We start from the raw sequence: 11,253 nt of genomic DNA, 5'->3' as shown, positions 1-11,253 counted from the left end.
GACCTGATTCAAGAAACAACCCCTATTGCTTTCGGATCTGAATTAGGAGGTACACCCAACTGTTTTGGGTGTCCTATGAAGATGCATTTTATCCGCTTTGGGTTCGAGCTTATCAACCTGAAACTTTTTCACATAAGCGTCACAGCCCCAAACTTTTAAGAAACGACAACTTAGGTTTCTCCAAACCATAGTTCAAACGGTGTCGTCTCAACAGAATTACGTGGTGCCCTATTTTAAAGTGAATGCGGTTGTCTCTAATGCCTAAACCATGAACGATAGTGGTAATTCGATAAGAGACATCATGGTACGCACCATATCCAATAGGGTGCAACTATGATGTTCGGACACACCATCACACTATGGTGTTCCAGGCGGTATTAATTGTGAAACAATTTCCACAATGTCTTAATTGCATGCCAAAACTCATAACTCAGATATTCATCTCTATGATCATATCATAGACATTTTATCCTCTTGTCACAATGATCTTCTACTTCACTCTGAAATTACTTGAACCATTCAATAATTCAGACTTGTGTTTCATCAAGTAAATATACTCAACATCTACTCGAATCATCTGTGAAGTAAGAACATAATGATATTCACTGCATGCCTCAGCACTCATTGGACTGCACACATCAAAATGTGTTACTTCCAACAAGTTGCTATCTCGTTCCATCTTACTGAAAACGAGGCTTTTCAGTCATCTTGCCCATGTGGTATGATTTGCATATCTCAAGTGATTCAAAATCAAGTGAGTCCAAACGATCCATCTGCATGGAGTTTCTTCATGTGTATACACCAATAGACATGGTTCGCATGTCTCAAACTTTTCAAAAACGAGTGAGTCCAAAGATCCATCAACATGGAGCTTCTTCATGCGTTTTACACCAATATGACTTACATGGCAGTGCCACAAGTAAGTGGTACTATCATTACTATCTTATATCTTTTGGCATGAAAATGTGTATCACTACGATCGAGATTCAATAAACCATTCATTTAGGTGCAAGACCATTGAAGGTATTATTCAAATAAACAGAGTTACCATTATTCTCCTTAAATGAATAACCGTATTGCGATAGACATAATCCAATCATGTCTATGCTCAACGCAAACACCAAATAATAATTATTTAGGTTTAACACCAATCTCGTTGGTAGAGGGAGCGTGCGATGCTTGATCACATCAAGCTTGGAAAAACTTCCAACACATATCGTCAGCTCACCTTTAGCTAGTCTCCGTTTATTCCGTAGCTCTTTTATTTCGAGTTACTAACACTTAGCAACCGAACCGGTATCTTAATACCCTGGTGCTACTAGGAGTACTAGTAAAGTACACATTAACTTAATGTATATCCAATATACTTCTATTGACCTTGCCAGGCTTCTCATCTACCAAGTATCTAGGATAATTCTGCTCCAGTGGCTGTTCCCCTTATTACAGAAGCACTTAGTCTCGGGTTTGGGTTCAACCTTGGGTTTCTTCACTGGAGCAGCAGCTGATTTGCCGTTTCATGAAGTATCCCTTCTTGCCCTTGCCCTTCTTGAAACTAGTGGTTTCACCAACCATCAACAATTGATGCCCCTTCTTGATTTCTACTTTTGCGGTGTCAAACATCGTGAATACCTCAAGGATCATCATATCTATCCCTGATATGTTATAGTTCATCACGAAGCTCTAGCAGCTTGGTGGCAATGACTTTGGAGAAACATCACTATCTCATCTGGAAGATCAACTCCCACTCGATTCAAGTGATTGTTGCACTGAGACAATCTGAGCACAAGCTCAACGATTGAGCTTTTCTCCCTTAGTTTTGCCGGCTAAGAAAATCGTCGGAGGTCTTATACCTCTTGACGTGGGCACGAGCCTGAAATCCCAATTTCAGCCCTCGAAACAACTCATATGTTCCGTGACATTTCAAAAACATCTTTGGTGCCTCAACTCTAAACCGTTTATCTGAACTATCACGTAGTTATCAAAACGTGTATGTCCGATGTTCGCAACATCCACAAACAACGTTTAGGGTTCAGCACACTGAGCGGTGCATTAAGGACATAAGCTTTCTACTGATCGCATAATCGCTACTGTCAACTTTCAACTATATTTTCTCTAGGAACATATCTAAATAGTGGAACTAAAGCGCGAGCTTACGACATAATTTGCATAGATCTTTTCACTATGTTCAGGATAATTAAGTTCATCTAATGAACTCCCACTCAGATAGACATCCCTCTAGTCATCTAAGTGATTACATGATCCGAGTCAACTAGGCCGTGTCCGATCATCACGTGAGACGGACTAGTCATCATCGGTGAACATCTTCATGTTGATCGTGTCTACTATACGACTCATGCTCGACCTTTCGGTCTCTTGTGTTCTGAGGCCATGTCTGTACATGCTAGGCTCGTCAAGTTAACCTAAGTGTTTTGCGTGTGTAAATCTGGCTTACACCCATTGTATGTGAACGTAAGAATCCATCACACCCGATCATCACGTGGTGCTTAGAAACGACGAACTTTCGCAACGGTGCACAGTTAGGGGGAACACTTTCTTGAAATTTTAATGAGGGATCATCTTATTTACTACCGTCGTTCTAAGAAAATAAGATGCATAAACATGATAAACATCACATGCAATCAAATAGTGACATGATATGGCCAATATCATTTTGCTCCTTTTGATCTCCATCTTCGGGGCTCCATGATCATCATCGTCACTGGCATGACACCATGATCTCCATCATCATGATCTCCGTCATCGTGTCTTCATGAAGTTGTCTCGCCAACTATTACTTCTACTACTATGGCTACCGGTTAGCAATAAAGTAAAGTAATTACATGGCGTTGTTCAATGACACGCAGGTCATACAATAAATAAAGACAACTCCTATGGCTCCTGCCGGTTGTCATTCTCATCGACATGCAAGTCGTGATTCCTATTACAAGAACATGATCAATCTCATACATCACATATCATTCATCACATTCTTCTTGGCCATATCACATCACATAACATACCCTGCAAAAACAAGTTAGACGTCCTCTAATTGTTGTTTGCATGTTTTACGTGGCTGCTATGGGTTTCTAGCAAGAACGTTTCTTACCTACGCAAAAACCACAACGTGATATGTCAATTGCTATTTACCCTTCATAAGGACCCTTTTCATCGAATCCGTTCCGACTAAAGTGGGAGAGACTGACACCCGCTAGCCACCTTATGCACCAAGTGCATGTCAGTCGGTGGAACCTGTCTCACGTAAGTGTACGTGTAAGGTCGGTCCGGGCCGCTTCATCCCACAATACCGTCGAAACAAGATTGGACTAGTAACGGTAAGCATATTGAACAAAATCAACACCCACAACTACTTTGTGTTCTACTCGTGCAAAGAATCTACGCAATAAACCTGGCTCTGATACCACTATTGGGTAACGTAACAGAAATTCAAAAAATTTCTACGCATCACCAAGAACAATCTATGGAGATACTAGCAACGAGAGAGAGGGGAGTGCATCTACATACCCTTGTAGATCGCTAAGCAGAAGCGTTCAAGAGAACGGGGTTGAAGGAGTCGTACTCGTCGTGATCCAAATCACCGGAGATCCTAGTGCCGAACGGACGGCACCTCCGCGTTCAACACACGTACAGCCCAGTGACGTCTCCCATGCCTTGATCCAGCAAGGTGAGAGGGAGAGGTTGAGGAAGACTCCATCCAGCAGCAGCACAATGGCGTGGTGGTGATGGAGGAGCGTGGCAATCCTGCAGGGCTTCGCCAAGCACCACGGGAGAGGAGGAGTAAGAGAGGTAGGGCTGCGCCAATAGAGGGAGAAACTCCTTTGATGGCAGCCCCAAAACCCTCAAGTATATATAGGGGAGAGGGAGGGGGGTGCGCCCCCTCTAGGGTTTCCACCCCAAGGGGTGCGGCAGCCCCAATCCCATCTAAGGGTGGCGGCCAAGGGGGGAGAGGGGGGAAATTGCCCCCCAAGTTAGGTGGAAGCACCCCCTCCCCAAACCCTAGGCGCCTTGGGCCCTTGTGGGGGGGGGTGCACCAGCCCACCTGGGGCTGGTTCCCTCCCACACTTGGCCCATGCAGCCCTCCGGGGCCGGTGGCCCCACTTGGTGGACTCCCGGGACCCTCCCGGTGGTCCCGGTACGTTACCGATAAAACCCGAAACTTTTCCGGTAACCAAAACAGGACTTCCCATATATAAATCTTTACCTCCGGACCATTCTGAAACTCCTCGAGACGTCCGGGATCTCATCCGGGACTCCGAACAACATTCGGTAACCACATACAAACTTCCTTTATAACCCTAGCGTCATCGAACCTTAAGTGTGTAGACCCTACGGGTTCGGGAGACATGTAGACATGACCGAGACGTTCTCCGGTCAATAACCAACAACGGGATCTGGATACCCATGTTGGCTCCCACATGTTCCACGATGATCTCATCGGATGAACCACGATGTCAAGGACTCAATCGATCCCGTATACAATTCCCTTTGTCTAGCGGTATGGTACTTGCCCGAGATTCGATTGTCGGTATACCGATACCTTGTTCAATCTCGTTACCGGCAAGTCTCTTTACTCGTTCCGTAACACATTATCCCGTGATCAACCCCTTGGTCACATTGTGCACATTATGATGATGTCCTACCGAGTGGGCCCAGAGATACCTCTCCGTTTACACGGAGTGAAAAATCCCAGTCTCGATTCGTGCCAACCCAACAGACACTTTCGGAGATACCTGTAGTGCACCTTTATAGCCACCCAGTTACGTTGTGACGTTTGGTACGCCCAAAGCATTCCTACGGTATACGGGAGTTGCACAATCTCATGGTCTAAGGAAAAGATACTTGACATTAGAAAAGCTTTAGCATACGAACTACGATCTTTGTGCTAGGCTTAGGATTGGGTCTCGTCCATCACATCCTTCTTCTAATGATGTGATCCCGTTATCAACGACATCCAATGTCCATGGTTAGGAAATCGTAACCATCTATTGATCAACGAGCTAGTCAATAGAGGCTTGCTAGGGACATGGTGTTGTCTATGTATCCACACATGTATCTGAGTTTCCTATCAATACAATTATAGCATGGATAATAAACGATTATCATGAACAAGGAAATATAATAATAACTAATTTATTATTGCCTCTAGGGCATATTTCCAACAACACAAACTTGACATGTGCCCTCTAACGTTCCGGTAGGCCAGTCGCCCTATATCTTTGACTTGCACACACACACACACAATTTCGATGGCTCTCTTCATCGATCTCGCACCCACCCACTTGATCCTCTCTTCGACTCTATCGATAGATATGACCCCTCCCTCTCTTCTCGTGGATTTCCCGACCCTCTATATATGATATGGATAGGCCTCCATTTCACACACATTCCATGCAAAATTTTGTTTGAGATGTCATCGACACATATTCCCACAAATAATTCACGAAATCAACCCCCCACCACCCCCCCACCCCCGCCACAAAACAAAAAACACTCACGAACGCGGTTTGTATCTCTCTCACACACCCACGTAGGTGGGGGACGTGCACGAAGACAAGAGGTGCATGCACGGTGCATGTACTCCCGTCTCTTTCCAAACCACACCCGCGTGGTTACACGGTGGAGCTCATTTCTGTACGAAAAAGGCAGCCCATGTGGTAATTTGGCACGTGTACTGGTTGTCCACTTGGTGGAGGGAGGATCGTCTACCACGGGTGAACAAACAAATTGCGACTTGACGTGTTATGTTAAATTTAAAAAAGAGGCAAACCATGTGGGGCCTACCTTAGAGGCAAGGCTCTATACACTGGAGTACTTTTGATGTGTCCCATCAACTCGCAGAACGAGGAGAAGCTTGCTTAGTACGCCGTCTCCCCGGCCCACAGGCGCGGTGGCTCGCAGGATGAGGTGAAGCTTGCTCCTCCCTCGCCCATGCGCGCGGTGGCTCGCAGGACGAGGAGAAAAATTTACTACTCCCTCTGTTTACTCCTTGTTCCTACTACCTTGGCTATAGAGATTATATCATATTGTTTGGAATATATATGTCCTTTAGTAGATTTCAATATGAACTACTAGTACATAGTCCAAACACTGATGTATATAGATGTATTTTAGAGTGTACATTCACTCATTTTGCTCCGTATGTAGTAGCACTCTCCCTCGCCCCTCGACCCTCGCCCACGTGGTGGAAGTGCAGCAATTCATTCGGTCTCATATAGCCAGAACGATATATACTGCACTACCATTATTGCTCGACTTCCCGAAGAGGCGAAGAGCCAATCACAAGGTTAATATTTTGGAGATGCCAAGCGCAAGGTTATAGGAGAACGAGTAGTAGGTGTCGCGTCATTTATAAATTATTATTTTTCTTCAGTGGCACGTACGCAATATGATAGGTTCATATGGAGAGAAAAGGAAACCGCTCCACTATATACATAGTCAGGACGGGCCATCCTACACGGTTGCTTGCTGGGGTTGCTCTCTTCACACTCTCTCGCACAAAACGACTGTGGCCACATCTCTAACATCCCGGTGGATCACGTCCACTTGGGGAAGGGATGGATGCTTAGTGTAGATGCGGTGGCCGTCACCGACGGCGAAAACCCACTGTCGACACGTCCCGATCAGGGGTCCCCTCCGTTCTCTCTCAGAAAGCCAATGAGGTTTCCTTCGTCCCTTTCTCACTACCGCGACGTGGGCACTTGCCGCCTCCCGCCGCCCTCCTCAAGGTTGAGCTACGTCCCTCAGGTACAACTCCCTTTACAGTCGGCTTGCACCACTGCTCCAGCTGCCCACATCACTCCCTGTGGATATTTCTCTACTTCTTTGCCCCGCACATACCTGATACCTCTACTGGCTTCTACGTACTGTATTTGTGATGAGTTTATGTCTCATCAACTAGTCCTAGTAATCTTACTCTAATCACGCTTCTTCAATTTCTTTGCCACAGGGATGCTCATCTTGATTTTGGTGAAACTGCACAAAGTGATCCGATGGTCAAAAGGTTGCAAACTTCATTTATTAGGAAGCTCGAACGTTGCCAGCAAAGTGAAGCCTGGTCAGGGTTCACGGTTCAAGGGCTAGGTACTGCATGGATCGTTTTTTTTCTTTAGCTGCCTCTGTTCCAAAATAAGTGTCAACTTTAGTAGTAGTACAACTTTTTACTAAAGTTTGCACAAAGTTGAGACACTTATTTTGGAACAGAGGGAGTACATATTTGCTATGATCTGTCAATCATTGAGATGCAATAGCATGCATGTTAGTCTCCTTTGTATTTGATGAAATGTTGCAACGGGCAACCTTGGACGCAAGATACATGTAACAGGAGCTGGAAGCTTCATAGCATTGTACAAATTTATCTCGCTGATAAATTGCAGCACGTACTAGTACTATACTAGTACTTCCTCCGTTCCTAAATATAAGTCTTTGTAGAGATTTCACCATTAACCACATGCGGATGTATATAGATGCATTTTAAGTGTCGATTCATTCATTTTGTTCTGTATGTAGTTCACCTAGTGGAATCTCTACAAAGACTTATCTACTAGTAATAGCTAGCCCCCACTACTAGGAATTCTATATGCTCTCCTTGAGCCACATCATAGTACAGTTTGCTTTATACTAATCACTTTTTTGTATTTGTGCAAACAGGGGTGCTCAGCTTGATTTCAACGGGAACTGCACAAAATTTTCATGAATACATCGAATCATTCATTTCCACCACAAGAAAGGAGGTGCCCATAAGTTCAAGGCGTTGCAACATATAAGGGCGAAATCATATAAGATACGCGCGAATTTGGTTGATTTTGGTGGAACTGCACAAAAAGAATAGCTGGTTTATTTAGCACGAGGTGTCATGTCAATGTTCGAACTAATGGCAAACCCTGCCCATTCCACAATCGTAGGCATTTGATATTTTGGAATGTGACAACCTTGTCAAATTTTACTCACTGATTTTAGCAAGATATGCGTTTGATATTTTCGAATGGGACACCCTTTGCTGTCAGCAGTGGCGATCAATTTTTTCTTTATTCTTTAGTTGTGAAGTAAATATTGCCTCTAACATGTGAGTCGCTAACATGCATAATCATCGATTGTTTTGAATGTTCTCTATGAATTGCCAGGCCTGTGTGTTTGATTGCAATGTACAGAAACGCTAAAAGGCTGCTCAAACTCTTTGTACTCCTTCTGTTCCTTTTTACTTCGCACATTGTGAAAGTGCATACTTTTTTGTATAACATTGGTCAAAGTAGAGATACTTCGACTGCAGACAAAACTTGTATGCAGACTAGAAAGGACCGGAGGGAGTACATGTGAAACTGCTGCAAACGTGGTGATCACCCTGGGAATAATGCTAGTACGTATTGTTTTGCATGTTCATCCAATGCCAGTGATACAGGAATTCGAACTAATCGAAATAAATTCATTCATACATGGTCGGATTTCATATAAACATGCCGGATTTCATTACATTTCATACATTCTTCAACTAAAAAGGGGTGTTTGTGGCTGCATGCATCTCCCAGATGCAGAGGCCGGGGGTCATCCTCCTTTTCGAAAAAACTAAAAAGGGGTGCGCTGGAGGTATAATTAATTAACCGAAGCTACCCACCTGTGTCCCGCTGAGCCGAACAGAAGCTTCAGTGACTTAACTGCAGGTGCAGTTGCGTAAGTGACATGTGGCCTGTTGGGCCCAAGTGTCAGTTAGCCAACTGCACCAGCAGTTAAGTAGAAGCAGTGTTCTCCTCCAGCGCAGCTCTCTGACTCCACGTCGCTGCCAAGAAGCTAACCGGCCGTCAATGGTCAACCCGCCTAGCTTGGCTTCAACCGGAGGGTAGCAGCGGTGGCCTTACTTGGACCCGAGCGGGGGCGACCTACCGTGTTCTACTCTTCCTTGTTTTCTGTGTGGCGCAGCCTCGTTGGCAGCGGGGCGGGGCCTCGGCGGAGCGGGCAATGTCCTCTGTCTCATTGCTGGCGGGCGGCGCCTCAGCGGAGCGGTGGAAATCCTCCCCCGCGTTGCCGGCAGGGTGGGGCCTCGGCTGAGCCAGTGATGTCCTCTGCCTCGTTCTTGGTGGGGCAGGGCCTCGGCGGAGCCAGCGGTGTCCTCTGCCTCGTTGTTGGCGCCGCGGGGCCTCGGCGGAGCAGGGCATAGTCGAACGCCAGCAGAGCGGGGACTCATCGGAGCCAGGATTGTCCTCTCCCTCGTCCTCGGTCTCGCCAAACAGCGCCTCGCCCGCTTCATCGCCCTCTTTGCTAGCCTCTTTGTAGGCGGCCGCAACCTCCGCCACCCACATGCGGTACCGCCAGCGCTCGAGGAGGACCTTGCGGGCGGAGTAGTACGAGTCGAGCAGCGCCTCCTGCTCCGCCCGCTCCGCATCGATCTGCTCCTCCGCCCGCTCCGTAGGCGGCGTCGGCCTGCGCCTCCCGAAACTGCTCCTCACGCATATGCGTCACCCTATCCATATATTGGGCACAGGACTCGCCGATGGTCATGGTGCAATGCACCGGCGAGGATGGTGCTGAGGAGGGGGTTGGCGCCGGATCGTCGACTACGATGTTCTCCATTGGGACGTCGTCATCCTCCGGCTGCCTGCTGGCTAGCCGGTCGGCAGCAATGGCTGCCCTCTCCTTGTGGTCTATGGTCCGCCCATCCCGAAGAGTGCTGGAGCGCGAGGAAGCCATGGTGGGCAGTAGTGGTGTGGACAAGAGAAAGGGAAGGGATGCGGATGACTGCGGCTATGGCCGGCGCGGTAGTTTATATAGCAATGGTGGGCGGGCGGAGGGACGGATGTGTGGCGCCGGAGTAGCCTCCTTGGCAACCGCATATCATTAATGTGTGCGGCAGATGGATGGATGGACGGCACTTGTGTCGTTTGTAGGCGGAGCAATCGCCTCCACCGGGAAGCAGGGCGGCCGGCGCTGACTGTTTCGGGCGGAAAGCGCGCGCGGGCGAGGAGATGACTTTAGTTGGAAAGGATGACAATGGGGACCCACCAGGTCCATAGCCTCACGTACGCAAGTGCCTCCTTATTATATATATATATATATATATATATATATATATATATATATATATATATATATAACTATAATTTATTTTGCTTCCTCCTGGTTTCCTGACATCACGGGCTTATCTCAAAATTTAATTTTTCCATTTTATAAGGCTCAATTTGGTTGTTTTCCATCACATGTTCAGATTCCAAGGTGCATTAAATCATTGCATGCAAGTATTAAGAGAAAATTGACCAATGCATGTACTTTATGCATGCATGCATTGCAATTAATGCATTGATAAACATAATTTTTTAAGGATAACAAGAGCATTAACTAGGTGCTTTTGCAAAACTACAAAAAGTATTCCACCACTCTCCATCTACCTTGATGGGTGAGATTTTTGAATTTAGCATTATAAACCGGAAAGGAGGGAGTAGTCGATAAACAAGAGAATTGCACAAGAAGCGGCCGACAGCTGGGAGCAAGCAGCTCGAGCAGTATTTGTGTTTTTGAGGTGTGAGCACTACAGAGTTTTTCGATGTTTACCCCAGATATTAATTTTTCTCCTCCAAACAACAACGAAAACATCGCTGCAGGTATTAACTGGTCGGGCTGTGGCCCGTCTATCCCAGGCCAGATATCCAGCCCAAATATTAATTTTTTTCAAGCTGAAAATGGCTAGCCCGGCTATACTATTTTTTAGGAATACCCAGGCAAGGTCAAGTTGTTATTCTTCGCCCCGCTGGGCTGCAAATCTTTCCTAGGAGGGATGCATTAGGCTTAACAAGAAAATGGGTTTTAAGAAATAATAAATGGGATGTAATTATAAAAACTAGGTAGTAACTATAAAAAAGTGCACCAAACAGTGATTATTTATAAAATATTATTTTTGGAATATTGAAAATTTTAATTTCATTAATTGTTGCGAGCGCAATGTTTTGTTGGATTTTTTCCCTGAAATTGTATTTAATATGACTAGAAATTTTAGGATAAAAATATTCGGATCCCATCAAAATGTGGGAAATTTTATTGAATTCTGTTTTGAACGGTTGGTTGAAATGTGATGTACTTTCAACAAACTGTAAATGGTCTGTAGTAAATTCCATTAGAATTCAAAAATGGGCTACACATTTTTACAAATCTTAAGTGGGCTATAAGTTCTCTGCCACACACTTCTGGCCTTACTAAGTTGACACGTCCCCTACAAAAAACAGAGTTGACACGTATGCAAGGCTTTGTCAACTT

Source organism: Triticum dicoccoides, chromosome 2B (genome assembly GCF_002162155.2).
Source record: "Triticum dicoccoides isolate Atlit2015 ecotype Zavitan chromosome 2B, WEW_v2.0, whole genome shotgun sequence".
Taxonomy (NCBI): domain Eukaryota; kingdom Viridiplantae; phylum Streptophyta; class Magnoliopsida; order Poales; family Poaceae; genus Triticum; species Triticum dicoccoides.
Note: the sequence above shows the minus strand (reverse complement) of the source record.